Below are 16,076 nucleotides of genomic sequence, written 5' to 3'. Positions count from 1 at the left end.
AGAGATGTTGCATAATCATTTTGTTGAGTATACATTTATTAACTATAATTGTGACAATTTTCCTCTTGTTGTGGTTTTTCCTACACTCAACCACACAAGTAAAAGTGGGAAGACGTGACGAAACATCTATAGACTGGCATCCAAATTTTAACACATACCTAGCCATGAAGCGTGTATATGCAAAGACTATGAACATTTCAAATTGCTGGGTTTGTACAGCTATACCAACAGCATATGGAGGACTGTTAATGTCCGCTGTCCCTCTGGGGATAAATGAGACTTGGGAAAATTTGCTTTTTGACACAGGGACAGTGAGATCACAGGACAAAATAGCTTTATTTTTACCTGTCACACAAAAGGGAATTGTATGTTTCTATAAAAATGATACTCTCCAGGTGGGCTGGAGCAATTGTAATATAACAATATCTTATCGGTGTTATATTAAGACTAGTAATGGCAATACTTTTTGCAATACTAATTATGACTCATATTTGAACTCGATGAAAACAACCATGAATGAAATTCGCAAGAATCCTGTTTTATTTAAACAATTGCCAGTTATAGACCAGAAAATGTTTCATGCAGGTTAATGCGTATTAGTACTAAAGTAGAAAATTGTTATTTTATTTGTGGGAAAAAAGCATATAAATGGCTACCTGAGAATTGGTCCGGCAGTTGTTTTTTGGGTTATCTGGTTCCGGCTATAAGACATACTGCAGAATTACCTTTGGGTAAGATACGAAACGTGAGAGAAGCAGCCCGAAAACCTGAAGGTCCAGTTGAGAAACCTGTAAATCCAGTAGGACGGATCGAAGCTGGCTGGAAAGACCATAATACCGTAAAGGATAAAAGCAAATTGATTCATACGGACTTGAGTGACAGTGTCATATCTTGGGCAAGAATATTCCCAGCATATGGAGCAGTCAAATCAATCTGGGAGTTGAGGAAGCTATCGAAACTTCTCGAAGTAATGAGTAATGCAACTTTCGCTGCCCTAGAACTGGTGACTGATGAACTGAATGCAATGAGAACTCTTGTGCTACAAAATCGAATGGCTCTTGACTTCACCATAGCGGCGAGAGGTGGTACGTGCGTGCTTATCAAAGAAGATTGCTGTGCATACATTCCGGACAACAGGCATGAAATTAACAACCACCTAGAGGTAATTCAGCAGGTATCAGCCATGACTGAACCAGGCCCAAACCCACTGACGGACGTCTTCCAGAATCTATTTGGGGGGTGGGGTTCCATCCTAATGAATATTCTGATTGCTATTTGTGTGGGTTTACTCCTATTAGGAGCATGTGTTTGTTGTGGAATTCCCTGCATGAAAAGATTAATCAAAGATTTTATTGATGTATCTGTTATTGAAACTTTGTACCAAGATATTGAGATTGAAAAATTGATCAAAGACGAAACTTTTTCTGAAGTATAGATAAAATGACTCACCTAGCTGAAAATCCTTAGTGAAAGAGGTTAGGAGACGAAATGACATTGTGCATACTTCAAAATAGAATAAAAAGTATTAATAGGAGGGAAAATGTTAGAGAAATATGTATTTGAATATATGTGAAGTGCTAGTTTAAAAGCAAAGTAGTATGTAATGCATTTTATTCTATTAATGATATAACAAAAAGGATGAATTCATGTGTAATTGCAAGAAGTTTTTGAAACTGCAGTGTGCCTTGTAGCAAGTTGGCCTCTGATCCTGGCAGCTGCTAGCTCAGCAAGTTTTAATATTTATGCTTTTCACAAGTGATTATCTGCTGGGTCAGGAAATTAAATATGTGAAATAATGAAATCTTCTGCTCTTTCCTGCTGGGATGATTTGGCCTTGTGTATGTGTTACTAGATAACACGCAGCTGTTGGGAAAGTGTTACAGGGGAACAAAGAAGTGTATTAGAAGACTGAATCTGCTATTGTATTCGAACTAGTCTGAAACCTTGAAGAAGTAACTTTACAGAAAGACATTATGTCTGACCAGGTGGATAGCAAGGCCGTATTGTTACCAGAGGAAAACTTTTTTAAATACACAGCATCAGCATTATTTAATGAATAGAATACTGTAAGCTAAAGTGATGTAGATGCCCTGTGACTGACCACGTCAGTAAGGTGGGCACAACTTGAATGTAAGAAACTATAAAAATTGTGTACTTCCTGTTTCATGTCAGACAAAATTCTGTACTTGTACGTTTTTTGCCTCCTGGTGTACACTAGTAAACTTTTGAACCTGAACCTCCTGTGTATTGATCACTTGATTTTATTTAACACAGACCCTTGAAACATTGACACTGGTATACAGGTTTGTGTTTGCATGTACTGGCACTTTAACTATTGTATGCTTAATTGATGTGCTACTTAAATGACTCTGTTGTTCTTTAGTATTTAGTCTGAAGAAGCGGTAGAAATATATCGTGAAAGCGCTTACTCTTTTATTTCTTATTTTTATTAAAGTTTTATGGACTTTACCTGCAGCTGTGTTGGACTGGTACTTATATTGTCTCTATTTGGCATCTTGTATATAATATTTAATTTCACTTGTACTACCAAGTTGAAGCTGTGATTTGAGCATTTTTTTCCTAAATGGCTGCAAGAATCTCTAACAGTAACAGGAAGCAGTTCAAACTATAAGGGAATATGAACTCCAAAGGAAGACAGATTGTGGAGCAAAATGAGGTAATTGGAGGTGGAGAAGATGGACTAAGGCAAGAGAGAAAATATGGAATGCAGGAAGGAAGAAGATGAAACAAGTTAAAGAGACTGGTTCAGGGAGACAACTTGGCTTTCTAATCAATGGAGTAAATGCAAAGCTCTGTTCTAGAACCACTTATTTATATTTATCTATATATCAGTTGAAACTCCTAATCTAAAACAGGTTATGTATGCAGACAATATACTTCTCTTACAATCCAATAATAATTTATCAGAAATAGAAAATAAACTCCACTAAGCTTTTACTAAACTGTGCAATTGGACAATCTAACAGACTTCAAAAAACACAATAAAACTAATGTAATGATATTCATATCTTCAGGGAAATTACTCAATATTCCACAGATTCATATAACTGATAATAAAAGTAACAGTATTCCTTACATTACAAAACAAAAATATGCAGGGCTTATCCTTGACCCTTCCCTAACATTTACTGCACATTCCAACTTTATAACCAGCAAGGTTTTAACACAACTTAAACTTTGTTATAAAATACTGCACCTCCTCTTCCCAAAAGCTCGTTCGGCTATCGCTAAGAATGTACTGATTCCCGAGGTTAAATATGGACTCCGTTTTCTTGGCTTACACTCAGTGTACAATACCAAGAGAATACAAATAGCACAGAACACAATCTATAAATTTATCCTCCTTGCTAACCCATTTACTTTCTCACTGCACTGTACCCTAGAAATAAAAAATGGGGTACTTTTCTGTTATCAGGGCAACAGGTCTAACGAGCTAGCAGAAATGGCCACGCTCGGCTATACAGTATGTACGGCAACCAGAAATACAGCCACTAGTTAGCGGCCAAACTGCAATACAAGTAAAGAAAGTAGGCAATATAACATTGAAAAATGCAATTAGATTGAGCAGTCAACCTGCACAAGCTCTGTTAGGACTTCTGCCACTAGACGTCAATTTAACAGGCGAGCTATGTCTTGCCCTGTTTATTCTGCCTAAAGGAGCACTGGAAGCCTTGTAAAAGCAACGAGCTCTTTCAGACCAAAATTTAAACTTTGCCTACAATTTTGCTAATCACCACCCACTTTCTGACATCACTTCTGATCTGATCTACAGTCCCACCTACAGCACTAATTCTCGTTACATAGGTTCATATTGACATTGACAGTTAACCCACCAGTTGCAGTGTTTTCTTGCTCCCTGGGGAGTGAAATGCTCTTCTTTGGATAACCTGTACTTCATGTACATAACGGATTCATATTTACTATTGCACATCCCAATCACAGTGACATCTTAGACTACTGTTTACATGTATGGTAACTGAAATTGCCATCAAAGTTTTTGCTTTCAGTTTTTGAAGCGACAATACACGTGGGCAATACGGAAGAAGTGGAGGTTGTTCCAAAATTATTTAAAATGCTTTTCTTATGTTCCTAACCATCACAGTTGTTAGGGAATGTTTAAAATTTCATAAAGACATTATGCTGAAGATATATTAATGGAAGGCTGACTAGGACATTAACATTTTGCTCTGTCTGTTTTATTCTGTTTCGTGACAGAAAGCAGTAACGGCTGAATGCCGCTACCATTTTCGTCTTTGCAGTTGCGAATGTGGTCACGTTTTTAAACCCTCATCAAACAGGAGTTCTCAGTTCATCCATGAAAGGTGAAAAGGATGTTTTCCAGGGTGTTTGTCCATTTCACCACTAAACTGAGCTGGCATTCTCATGTTAGTAATCAGACAGTATAGCTTTACTGCATATGTCTCTGTTTGAGAATCTGTTCTGAAAATATAAACCACTTCACCTATTGTCCTGATAATGGAAAAGTACCAAAAATAGTTGTCAGTGACAGATAGGGCTACCGTTCTCACTTAGGCACACTAATTCACAAAGTCCTAAGACAAAGACTACTGCCTTCCTCTAAAAATCAAAACTGCCTACTCCTGACAGCTCATATAAACCGAGAAGCTCACAGGATAACTCTCTTAACCTGCCACAAAAGACTGCAAGCACAGCTTTAAAAACTTCTCCTCTTCAAATGCCCTTGCAGTTGCTTTACAGTTAATGGTTAACAACTAATGCATCAGAAAACTTTATTTTACCATACTCGTGTCTCTGCCATGATGTTTGATTTTATACATGTATGTATATCTTTGTTTAGCAGAGTAGTGCAACGATCAATATTGACCAATTTCAGACACAGCCTGGATGAAATACAAAACATTTCACACAAAAAATACATAAATGTAAACAATTACAGAATTGTTTATACTACTTAGATAGAAAAAACTGTGTACATTACATTGCAGTGAACAAGACCAGTGCGATGTACAAATGAGGAGAGTGCTACTATTAACCGTTGTGCTGCGGTCAAACTGATGTCATGAAACGAATATATTGTTGTAAGTACTTAACATGTGACAACGCATTGTTTTAACTGTCTTCTAGTGCTCTGTGCTCTATAAACCTGGGTCATGACTGAAAAGGGTCAACTGACCAGTACACACACCCAGTCATCAAACAGTAAATAAACAGTTACTGTTTTTTTTAGTTCAACGCTTGAGCTTGGTTATTGCATCAAAGTCAGTTTCTTCATATTTTTTTGCATCCCTGCAGGAAAAAGCCTGATGGTTCCTCTACCTCTTCTGTAGGTGAGTGAGCCAGACATTCCCAGACTAGGCTACCCCCATTTATTCCTGCTTGGAAAGTCCTATCAGTCCATCTATTCTCTTCAGTGGTGAGATTCAGGTAGTAGGGAGTGGGTCAGTCTGCTGATCCTGCAGTCCTGCAAGGCAGCCTATTCTTCCCTCCCCTTAAGCAGCTCAGTGAGCTCTAATGAGAAGGGAGCAGCGATGCTCCCTAGGCATGTATTCCATGGATTTAATACAGAGTGCTCCAGCCTGGTGTCTCCCAAGCATACCTCTCAATTGTACAGATTTTCACCTCATATTTTTGCTCCGTTTTCCATAAAATTCTGATTTTCTGGCAAATTAGTGGCAAATCATTAAATACTGAAGTTATAAAATAATGACAGACATTTCAGTTTAGACTTCATATCCTTCAGAAAATTCATGTTAATGCAAAGCTAGTTATTCTATCAACTTACTAAGTTTGCATCACAGTCAAGGCTTTACCCCTCTGTGCCATACAGCTGGCCAGATTAAGCTTCTTTTGAACAAAGAAAATTCTTGTGACAGTTTATAAAGCTTTACGTAATCTCACCTCCTACTTAAAGGATTTTCTTGCACCCTACTGGACATCCTAGCAAACCTGGTCAGCTGTTTTGGGGCCACTATCAATCTTCAGCCTAACACATAAACCACTGGGGTTTTATTCCTTTTATTTCCTGGCCCCAGACACGTACAATTTCACTACCTGGCAGCTTCAGGAACACAGTACTGAGGCCAAATTTTGAGGGTACCAGATGATGTGCCTGTTTCATAAGGATACTTTACAAAGCATTAAATTATAACAAAAGAAATCCTCATTCAACAAACAAAACTTAATGAAACAAACAAAGGTGAAAACACATGACATACTTAAAAAATACCATTTAGTTCACATACAGAATCCTCACCATACCTCTCTAGCTCTTAGCACAAGAAATCTGGGAAAAACCTAAAATAACTGGGGGATGGCAAATTCCCAAAAATAGGGACATACTTTAAATACTGCTCTTATAAACTTAGAAAGTTGCTAGAATAATACAATTTGTGTTTGAACACATTCTTTTGAAGGATATGATGCTTGAAATGGATAAGGGCAGTCGGCGATGATCACATACTCACTATGCAAATATAGACCACACTACTTGGCCAATAAGGGAACAAGGGTATAACATGGCTAGGCTTATAAAGGCCCTAGAGCCAATAGCCTAGTAACCTCCTATGAACCTATGCATGTCATTATTTAGTGATCTGCCAGAAAATCATATAGAATAGACCAAAAAATATAAAGCAAAAATCTGGACAATTGAGAGCTATGATCCCTCACTACAATATTCAGTGGGGGAAACAAGCCCCCCCCCCCCATACATCATGTGGGGGGAAACAAAGCCTCTACACCTCTTGTATAATCTCTTTCTGAGGTTTCAAAGCTTCAAAGAGACAGCAAAAATGTTACCACTGCTCTTTCACAGATGTTGCCACAAACTTGTAATGAGAAAATAAATGGATGCTAATGCTGAAATAAACAAACATGAAGTATTTTCCTGATTTACTTCCAACAGAAAGGACACTCTTAACTGCAACTCAGTTTCAGAGCACAATATTCTCCAAATTTTTGACACGGCAGTACTCATCACAAACATTCTAACATAACAGTTCTAATCACAACTTTAATGCTTTAAGGGGGAAACAAGGAAGCTGTAATAGAATAAGCAAAACCAACTTCTACACTTTGATAGAAGTGTTTATCAGGAAGCAGAGCACACAAATTCAGAAATGAAACACATGGCACAAATCTAAACTTAAACATTTGCTTCTGTGTAACAACCTATGTAAAAGACTCAAATCTACACCATGTGAAACTCATTGAAACGTTGCTAGACTCATTCTGTTCAGAGAACAAACCTTCAGCTCTTTAAACTATGATGAAATTTCATGAGGCTTTCAAGGAACCCATTTAAGAAAACTTTTGGCAGCATTCACAATTCCAGAAATTTAAAACATTCTACTTTCTGTTGTTTTATACTCGCTGAATAATTTCCAATCATTATTTTAATGCACAGATTTACTTTATTTACTGTTTTGCAGGGTGTCTACATGAATGAGCAAAGTAATAAAATCACATTTATACTTAATTTTATTTCTGTGTTATTTTCTATTTTTAGTTATATTTTTACTGTTAAAATAGCTATCATTGAGGAACTTAAACAGCATTCCAACTGACTTTTGACTGAAGGAGGTATCTATCCAAGACATACATGAATTCGCCACAAGGCAAGGTTCTTCTACATTTATCATGCATTTTACATTGGTGTCTCATTCGCAAAGCAGGACAGGATTTTGTAGGGGCGTTCTGAACAGACTGCATTGACTTCTTCCAACCATCTGGGTTAGGCGAAGACACTGCTAGGGATATCTTATGGCTAGCTAATGAAATATTTCTCTCAAACCACGACAGTGAAAAGCCAATGGCATTGAAGTGATCGCAGATATCCAACTTGAACCACATCCTGGACAGGATAACTGTACAGCCTCAGGACCTATGATTTTTCTGACAGTTATCTACAGGATGTCTTAACAGACTCAATCCTCTTTCCAGAGAAATAAGAAGCCAGGACTCAGTATTAAAAGTTTTAATCAACAGGTTAATACTGCAGGGAAAATATCTCCCTTCATTGGCAGTGCTTAGTATGAGGTCACTTCATAAAATACGGAAAGGGGGAGGGGGGAAAACTACACCAGTTGAAGTTTATACCTTCAATATGTGAGCAAAAAGCATACATACATACAATCCTGATTACAAAAATATACTTTTCTGTTCCTGTACACTTGCAAATAAACAATTCAGGCTGGCTAGAGTGAATCCATAGCTACTGTTAAATAAGGGGATTACTTTTTTTTAAATTCACTTCATTTGACTCTTTCCCAACCTCATAAGCCCTGAAACAATTATATCCGGTAAACTGAAGGAAAAAAAAAAAAAAAAAGAAGTTATGTACTCACCACAACATTCCAAGTTTGTAGTCCATCTCGCCCTTCATTCTTACATATAGGTTTGCAGCTGATCCTCGGCTCCGACTCGGCCAATTACAAAGCTCAAAGTCTTAAACTTTCAAGACCGGAAAAACAAACTAGCAAAAACCACCGCTAATTCAAAAGCCAAGAACTCGACTCAGGCCAGTCCAAAACGTAAAAAACATGAAAAACAACAAATTTTATTAAGCCACTGTACAGGCTTTTCGTTAGTACCTTGCACTAACTTCTTCAGATAAGCAAAACATTCCCACCATTACAAGTGAGTTTAAATACCAGCATTGAAACCCTTAACCATGCCCCTTGCTCTCCCTTTAGCTCCAGGAAACTCCAGGAAAGAATGTACGAGGATTTGTATGCCATAAGAGGAATGAAAATGGACAATGCTTTCGCTATGCACATTCAGAACAACCCAAACCATGAGTTTACATTTATGGTTATAGATCAACTGTATAATACCAATTCTTATGGACCTGAGACATATAGATTAGAATGTAAAGAGCTTCTTTGGCAATTAAGATTGGAAGCATATCGCCCCCCTGGTCTTAACAGCTCATTATCCATTAGTTGTTTTTTAAAACTTAAAAGTTTGAAGAGGTGACGAGCTGTTTATTCTCACAGTTTTTTTTAAAATGAGAGTCAAAAAATGAAAAATGAGAGTCGACAAATTAATGGTTTTATAACTCTTTATTAGTCGACAGTGGTGAAGGGTTAATAGTTATCAGTTATTGTTATGATTATACATCATGATCATTATTTTACAATATATATTATTGATTCATATTTTATTATTTAATAATTTTAGGTCTAGATATGCTAACTTTTAGACCTGTTTTATTTAATGACAGTATTAAACCTATACTGAGTAGCCTAAATTTATATTATATTATATGTTACATGTCATATTTTATATTTCTATATTATTATTTTTATTATTTAGTGAGATATGATTAATATTATTTTTCTTGGGTAGCTGTTCTAGTTATTTAGATGCTTAGGACAGTATGCATTAATTTCATTATATTTATTATAATCATTACATTAGTTATTTTACTTGAAAGCAGGCAAGATACAATGTACGCATAGGTAATTTTTGATTAGGAAGCGCCGCGCTTCCATTATTAGTATTTATGCTGTAGGTTGAATATTGTTATTTTTATGTTATTATATATTTTACATATTTATCTACTTTATACAGTTTAATAATCAAAATATTGGGCTTTTTTCTTTCAGTTTCAAAGCCTGCTATTATTACAGTCTTGGTGTATGAATTTTTTATTATGTTAATAGAGAATTGCAAATGCACCTTAGTTAGCTGTGATCTGTACCTTTAAGGAGCTAAAGGGACAGCAAGGGGCGTGGTTAAGTGTTTCAATGCTGGTATTTAAACTCACTTGTAATGGTGGGAATGTTTTGCTTGTCTGAAGAAGTTAGTGCAAGGTACTAACGAAAAGCTTTTACAGTGGCTTAATAAAATTTGTTGTTTTTCATGTTTTTTACGTTTTGGACTGGCCTGAGTCGAGCTCTTGGCTTTTGAATTAGCGGTGGTTTTCGCTACAAAGCTCAAAGTCTCTTAGTTGGCTCGTGGCAAGATAGGTATCCCATAGTGCACTAGTAATAATCCCCAGATCTTGTTTGTTGCTGACTATAAGAGTGATAGAAAAGGTTATCCACAAGGAACAACAAAGATGAAAGGTATCCACCCTACCAAAGGCAATACTATCCTGTCTCCAGATCCTCCAAGGATGGGGGTAGGTGGGTGGGTTCCTAAGAATGAAGGGTGAGATGGACTACAAACATGGAACATTATGGTGAGTACATAACTTCTTTATGTTTTGTAGTCCTATCTTGCCTTCATTCTTACATATGGGGCAGTGTCCCTAGCACCTTTTTCTCGTGTGGCTCATGGGAATATACTCCTAAGAACCGTGGAACCAAAGGAGCCTCTACCCCTGGAGGTCAAATCCAATTTGTAATGAGTAATAAAGGTATGAGGGGTAGCCCAAGTTGCTGCTGCACAAATACTGTAAATTGGAACTCTGGCTTGAAAGGCAGCAGATGTGGACAGGGTTCTTGTGGAATGAGCCGTAATTTTAAACGGAAGGTTCTTTCCATTGGAAGAGTAGATAAAGGAGATACAGTTGGAAATCCAATTAGACAGAGTTACTTTAGAGACTGGCAGAGCTATCCTAGTTTCAGAAAAGGATACAAACAATTGGTCTGATTTTCTAAGTTTCTTAGTTCTATGAAGGTAGAACCGTAACTGTCTGTGAACATCAAGTTGATGAAATTTATATTCTGCACTGTTTGAATGATTAGGAAAAATACAGGCAGTTCGATAGTTTGGTTCAAATTAGCCTGAGAGCAAACTTTAGGGATGAAGGAAGGGTTTGTTCAAAGGGAAACTCTATCTTTATGAAAAATCAAGTAAGGAGGTTTGACTGACAGTGTTTGTAACTCTGACACCCTTCTAGCAGATGTAATAGCTACTAGAAAAATGTCCTTCCAAGACAGAAACTTCAGTTCACACGAATACAAGGGTTCAAAAGACGGGGAAGTAAGTTTGGACAGAACAAAATTTAGACCCCAAGGAGATACAGGTTCCTGAAAAGGAGGTCTTAGCAAGGTAGTGCCTTTAAGGAAGGTTTTACATAATCTGTGAGCCATCAGATTAGGCTCATGTTGCCCCAAATGAAAATTTGATATAGCTGCCAGTTGAACTTTAATTGTAGCAGCAGCTGATCCCTGATGGAAAAGTTTGGTTAGGAATTCTAACACCAAGGGAATGTATGCTGTGTAAGGATCTACATTTTTCTGCCCAGATAGAATATCTTCTCCATTTGCTAGCGTATAACCTCCATGTGGAAGGTTTGTGGGAAGACGCAAGCATATGGGTCACTGCTGGTGAAAAATCATGAAGCCTGACTAGGGATGGAAGTGGAGCAGCCACGCTGTCAAGTTGAGGGTGCGGAGACAGGGGTGAAGGGAGCCTGACATGTGTGTCAAGAAGTCTGGAACTGGGTTCAGAGTCCATAGATCGTCTAGGAGATGAGGCCTGAGAAAGTGGAGCCAAATATGACGAGGCCAGTAAGGAGTGATCAGAATCATTTTGCTTCCCAAGGACTTTGCTTTCTGCATCACTTTTGATATGAGCGGAAATGGGGGAAATGCATAAAGAAGTCCCAGAGGCCAATTGTGAACAAGTGCGTCTCTCTGTGACTCCCCTGGAGGGGGGAATAAGGGAGAAGTAGCAGCTGCATTTGTCATTGATTGGACTGGTAAAAGGATCACAGCAAGGCTGTCCCCATTTGCGGAAAATCTGTTCCACTACTTTCTGATTCAGAGACCAGTCATACTCATCGAGATTGCCCTGCTGAGCTTGTCGGCTATCACACTGGTTGTCCCCATGATATGTGTTGCTACCAGAAAGCACTGGGAAGATATTGCCCACTGCCAAACACAAAGAGCCTCTCGACAAAGGGGGTAAGATCTGGTTCTTCCTTGCTTGTTTAGATACCACACCACTGACATATTGTCTGAATGGATTGCTATCGTCCCTAGAGGAAGAAAGTTGTGAAGTGCTTGCAACGCTAGAAGCACTGCTGTCATCTCTAGGACACTGATATGCAAGTGAGCCTCGTGATCTTGCCATGTGACTTGTACAGTCCTGCCTAGATAATGCCCCCCACCCTATCTGGGATGCATCCATGCTCACAGTAGCAACGGGCTGGCGAGGAAGGAAGGGTGTTCCTGTCGTCAGTTGATCGGGCTGAATCCATCAACGAAGGTCCTTTTTGCAAGATTCCGTTATGAGAATATGATGAGACAGAGGCAGTTGTTGAAGAGACCACTGGGAAAAAAGTAGCCTTTGAAGAATTCGCATATGCAATCTGGCTAGCGGAACTACATTTATAGTAGAAGCCATGGTCCCTAAAAGTTTCAGCACTGTCCTGGCCTTGACTTTTTGTTGAGGAAGTAAGCTGTATATGTGTTGTCTGAGATTTTGAATTCTGCCTGCAGGAAGACGAGCCATCATGGCGACTGTGTCTATTTCTGCGCCTATAAAAGTCACAAATTAAGAGGGCGACAAGGCAGACTTTTCCCAATTTATCGTAATTCCCAACTGGGTACAGAGCTGGATGGTTGAATCCCTGAGTTTGTAGGAGTAGGTGCCTGGTGGTGGCAGTCAGGAGCCAGTCGTCCAGGTACGGAAACACTTGGAATCCACAACATCTCAAGTGAGCTGTCACTACCACCATGCATTTGGTGGACACCCTGAGGGCTGTGGTGAGACCAAAGGGCAGAGCACAAAATTGGTAAGGACTGGCTCCCACCCAGAAGTGTAGATGACTCCTCGATGCTCTGTCCATTTTGATGTGTTAAGGATAATGAGGGAAACTTACTCACAAGTGAGGACAGTGTGTTGAGCAGATGGAAAGAGTACTTTGAGGGGCTGATGAATGAAGAGAATGAGAGGGAGAGAAGGTTGGATGATGTGCAGACAGTGATTCATGAAGTGCAGTGGATTAGCAAGGAGGAAGTAAGGACAGCGATGAAGAATGGAAAAGCTGTTGGTCCAGATGACATCGCTGTGGAAGCATGGAGGTGTTTAGGTGAAATGGCAGTGGAGTTTTTAACTAGATTGTTTAATGAAATCTTGGAAAGTAAGAGGATGCCTGAGGAATGGAGAAAAAGTGTTTTGGTACCGACTTTTAAGAATAAGGGTGATGTGTGGTGTTGTAGTAACTACAGAGAGATTAAAATGATCAGTCACAGCATGAAGTTATGGGAAAGAGTAGTGGAAGCTAGGTTAAGAAGGCAGGTGATGATTAGTGATCAGCAGTATGGTTTCATGCCAGGAAAGAGCACTACAGATGCATGTTTGCTCTGAGAGTGTTGATGGAGAAGTACAGAGAAGGTCAGAAGGAGATGCATTGTGTCTTTCTGGACTTAGAGAAAGCATACGACAGGGTGCCTAGAGAGGAGTTGTGGTATTGTATGAGGAAGTCGGAAGTGTCAGAGAAGTATGTAAGAGTGGTACAGGATATGTACAAAGGTAGTGTGACAGCGGTGAGGTCTGCGGTGGGAGTGATGGATGCGTTTAAGGTGGAGGTGGGATTACATCAAGAATCAGCTCATTTCTTATTTGCAATGGTGATGGACAGGTTGACAGACGACATCAGACAGGAGTCCCCGTGGACTATGATGTTTGCAGATGACATTGTGATCTATATGTGAGAATAGGGAACAGGTGAAGGAGACCCTGGAGAGGTGGAGATATGCTCTAGAGAGAAGAGGAATGAAGGTGAGCAGGACTAAGACAGAATATATGTGTGTGAATGAGAGGGAGGATGGAGGAATGATGAGGATGCAGGGAGTAGAGGTGGCGAAGGTGGATGAGTTTAAATACTTGGGATCAACAGTTCAGAGTAATGGTGAGTGTGGAAGAGAGGTGAAGAAGAGAGTACAGGCAGGATGGAGTGGGTGGAGAAGAGTGTCAGGAGTGATTTGTGACAGACAAGTACCAGTAAGAGCGAAAGGGAAGATCTACAAGAGACCAGCTATGTTATATAGGTTGGAGACAGTGGCACTGACAAAAATGCAGGAGTCAGAGCTAGACGTGGCAGAGTTAAAGATGTTAAGATTTGCACTGGGTGTGACGAGGGTGGACAGGATTAGGAATAAGTATATTAGGGGGTCAGCCCAGGTTGGAAGGTTTGGAGACAAAGCCAGAGAGGCAAGATTACGTTGGTTTGGACATGTGCTGAGGAGGGATGCAAAGTATATTTGGAAAAAGATGCTAAGGATGAAGCTGCCAGGTAACAGGAAAAGAGGAAGGCCTAAGATAAGGTTTATGGATGTGGTGAGAGAGGACATGCAGGTGGTTGGTGTGACAGAGCAAGATGCAGAGGACAGGAAGAAATGGAAACAGATGATCCTCTGTGGATGGGAGGGTGGCCTAATGGTTAAGGTGTTTGCCTTACAAACACAAGGTGCAGGGTTTGAGTCTCACAAGGGCTAATTGGCTAGGCTTACAATGGCTCGCAAGGGCAGTTAGCCTAGTACTAACCTATGAACCTATGGTGACCCCTAACGGGAGCAGCTGAAAGAAGAAGAAGTACGCATCTTGGAGATCTATGGAGCACATCCAATTGTCTTTCCCTAACAGAGGGAGTATAGACTGCAGGGTTACCATTCGGAACTTGGACTTCTTTACTGATTCGTTTAGTTTGCTGAGGTCCAAAATGGGCCTCCAGTCCCCTGTTCATTTTGGCACTAAAAAGAAACTGCAGTAAGTTCCGAATCCTATATGGTCTGCGGGGACGGTTTGGATGACTCTCTTTGAAAGCAACATTTGAACTTCTACGGTTGCTTGATCCCTGTGATTGGGTGGAACATCTGGGATCTTCTTGGGGGTGTGGGGTGGAAGAAAGAAGGGTATGGAGTATCCTCTGGTGATTATTCTTTGTACCCACTTGTCTTGGGTGATGTTGAGCCAGGCTTCTGGATACAAAGATAAGCGACCCCAGACTGGCTTCAGAGAAGCGCAGCCGGGCCCCACATCAGGAGCGCTGATAGGGACGGCCACGAAAAGAACCGTGGCCACCCTGGTTTTGCAGGCCTCCCTGCCTCTAGGGTGAAGTCTACCATTAGCTTCTCCTCCCCTGTCTCTGAAGGAGGAATCACCCTGTGCGTCCAGGAAAAATCACTGGGATTTCTTCTACCACATTTTCCCGCCTCTCTGACCCTTGGGGTATGGTCTAGAAGGGACAGTAAAATGTACTCCCATGGCAAAGAATTTTCCCTTACTGTTCACACCTGGTGAGTGTATCTTTTACCTTTGGTCCAAACAAAGAGGAACTGTCGAAGGGGGTGTTGGTAAAAGTAGATATGAAGGGCTCCGCAAAATTACATAAGTGCATCCAGGTGTGTCTCCTAAGGGAAACCCCTGAACTTGCTGCCCTACTCGCTCCATCTACTGCACAGGAGATCAGCTTCATGGAGGAGTTAACAATGGAGTTTAAGGTAGACAACTGAGCAGTAACTTTCTCAAGGACTCCTTCAGTTGATGTACCTTGGAGAGTATCTTCTAGTTCCTTTAGGAGATCTCTTTGAAGCCTAGTAAAATGTGTGAGGTAATTCAGCAATCTGAGAGTAAAAGCCACTGAAGAGAAGATACGCTTCCTGTATCGATCCATCATTCGAGACTCCTTGCTCGGTGGATGGACAGATATAGAAGTCTCCACTAGTTCCTTCTCTGTGGCTGCCACTATGGAAAACTGTTACTAAGACTATGTAAACTAAACTATCTTGTAAGCAGAAATATCAATAAGACTATAATAATAATGAAAAATATGCAACTTAGCCACAGCCAAGCAAGAAGCACTTCTGAACTCGTAGACGCGGCAAACGAGATCCAGGGATTCTTACTAGTGCACTATGGGATACCTACCTGGCCACGAACCAACTATGAGACTTTGAGCTTTGTAATCGTCTGAGTCAGAGCCGAGGATTGGCTTTGAACCTATACGTAAGAATGAAGGCGAGACAGGACTACAGAACATAAATAGTTCACATTATTACCACATACATCAAATTAGCTCAGCACAAACAAAATCAGGTAAACTATTCCCCAGTTCTTCTATAAATTTCAGTGATAAAAGAAAAAAAAAGTAAGGCCTGAAGTTCAATCACAGC

The 16,076-nt window shown here is 39.8% G+C and overlaps 1 protein-coding gene across 4 annotated transcripts in view; it reads right to left on the bottom strand.

The window, feature by feature from the left end:
* CABIN1 (calcineurin binding protein 1) overlaps positions 1–16,076 on the bottom strand; it is a 4,301,447-nt gene that overhangs the window by 969,656 nt on the left and 3,315,715 nt on the right. The window lies entirely within an intron of this gene.

This window comes from Protopterus annectens, chromosome 4.part0 (assembly GCF_019279795.1).
Source record: "Protopterus annectens isolate FY-2018-M chromosome 4.part0, PAN1.0, whole genome shotgun sequence".
Taxonomy (NCBI): domain Eukaryota; kingdom Metazoa; phylum Chordata; order Ceratodontiformes; family Protopteridae; genus Protopterus; species Protopterus annectens.
The sequence above is the reverse complement of the archived record's forward strand: the minus strand, read 5'-3'. Positions and strand labels throughout refer to the sequence as shown.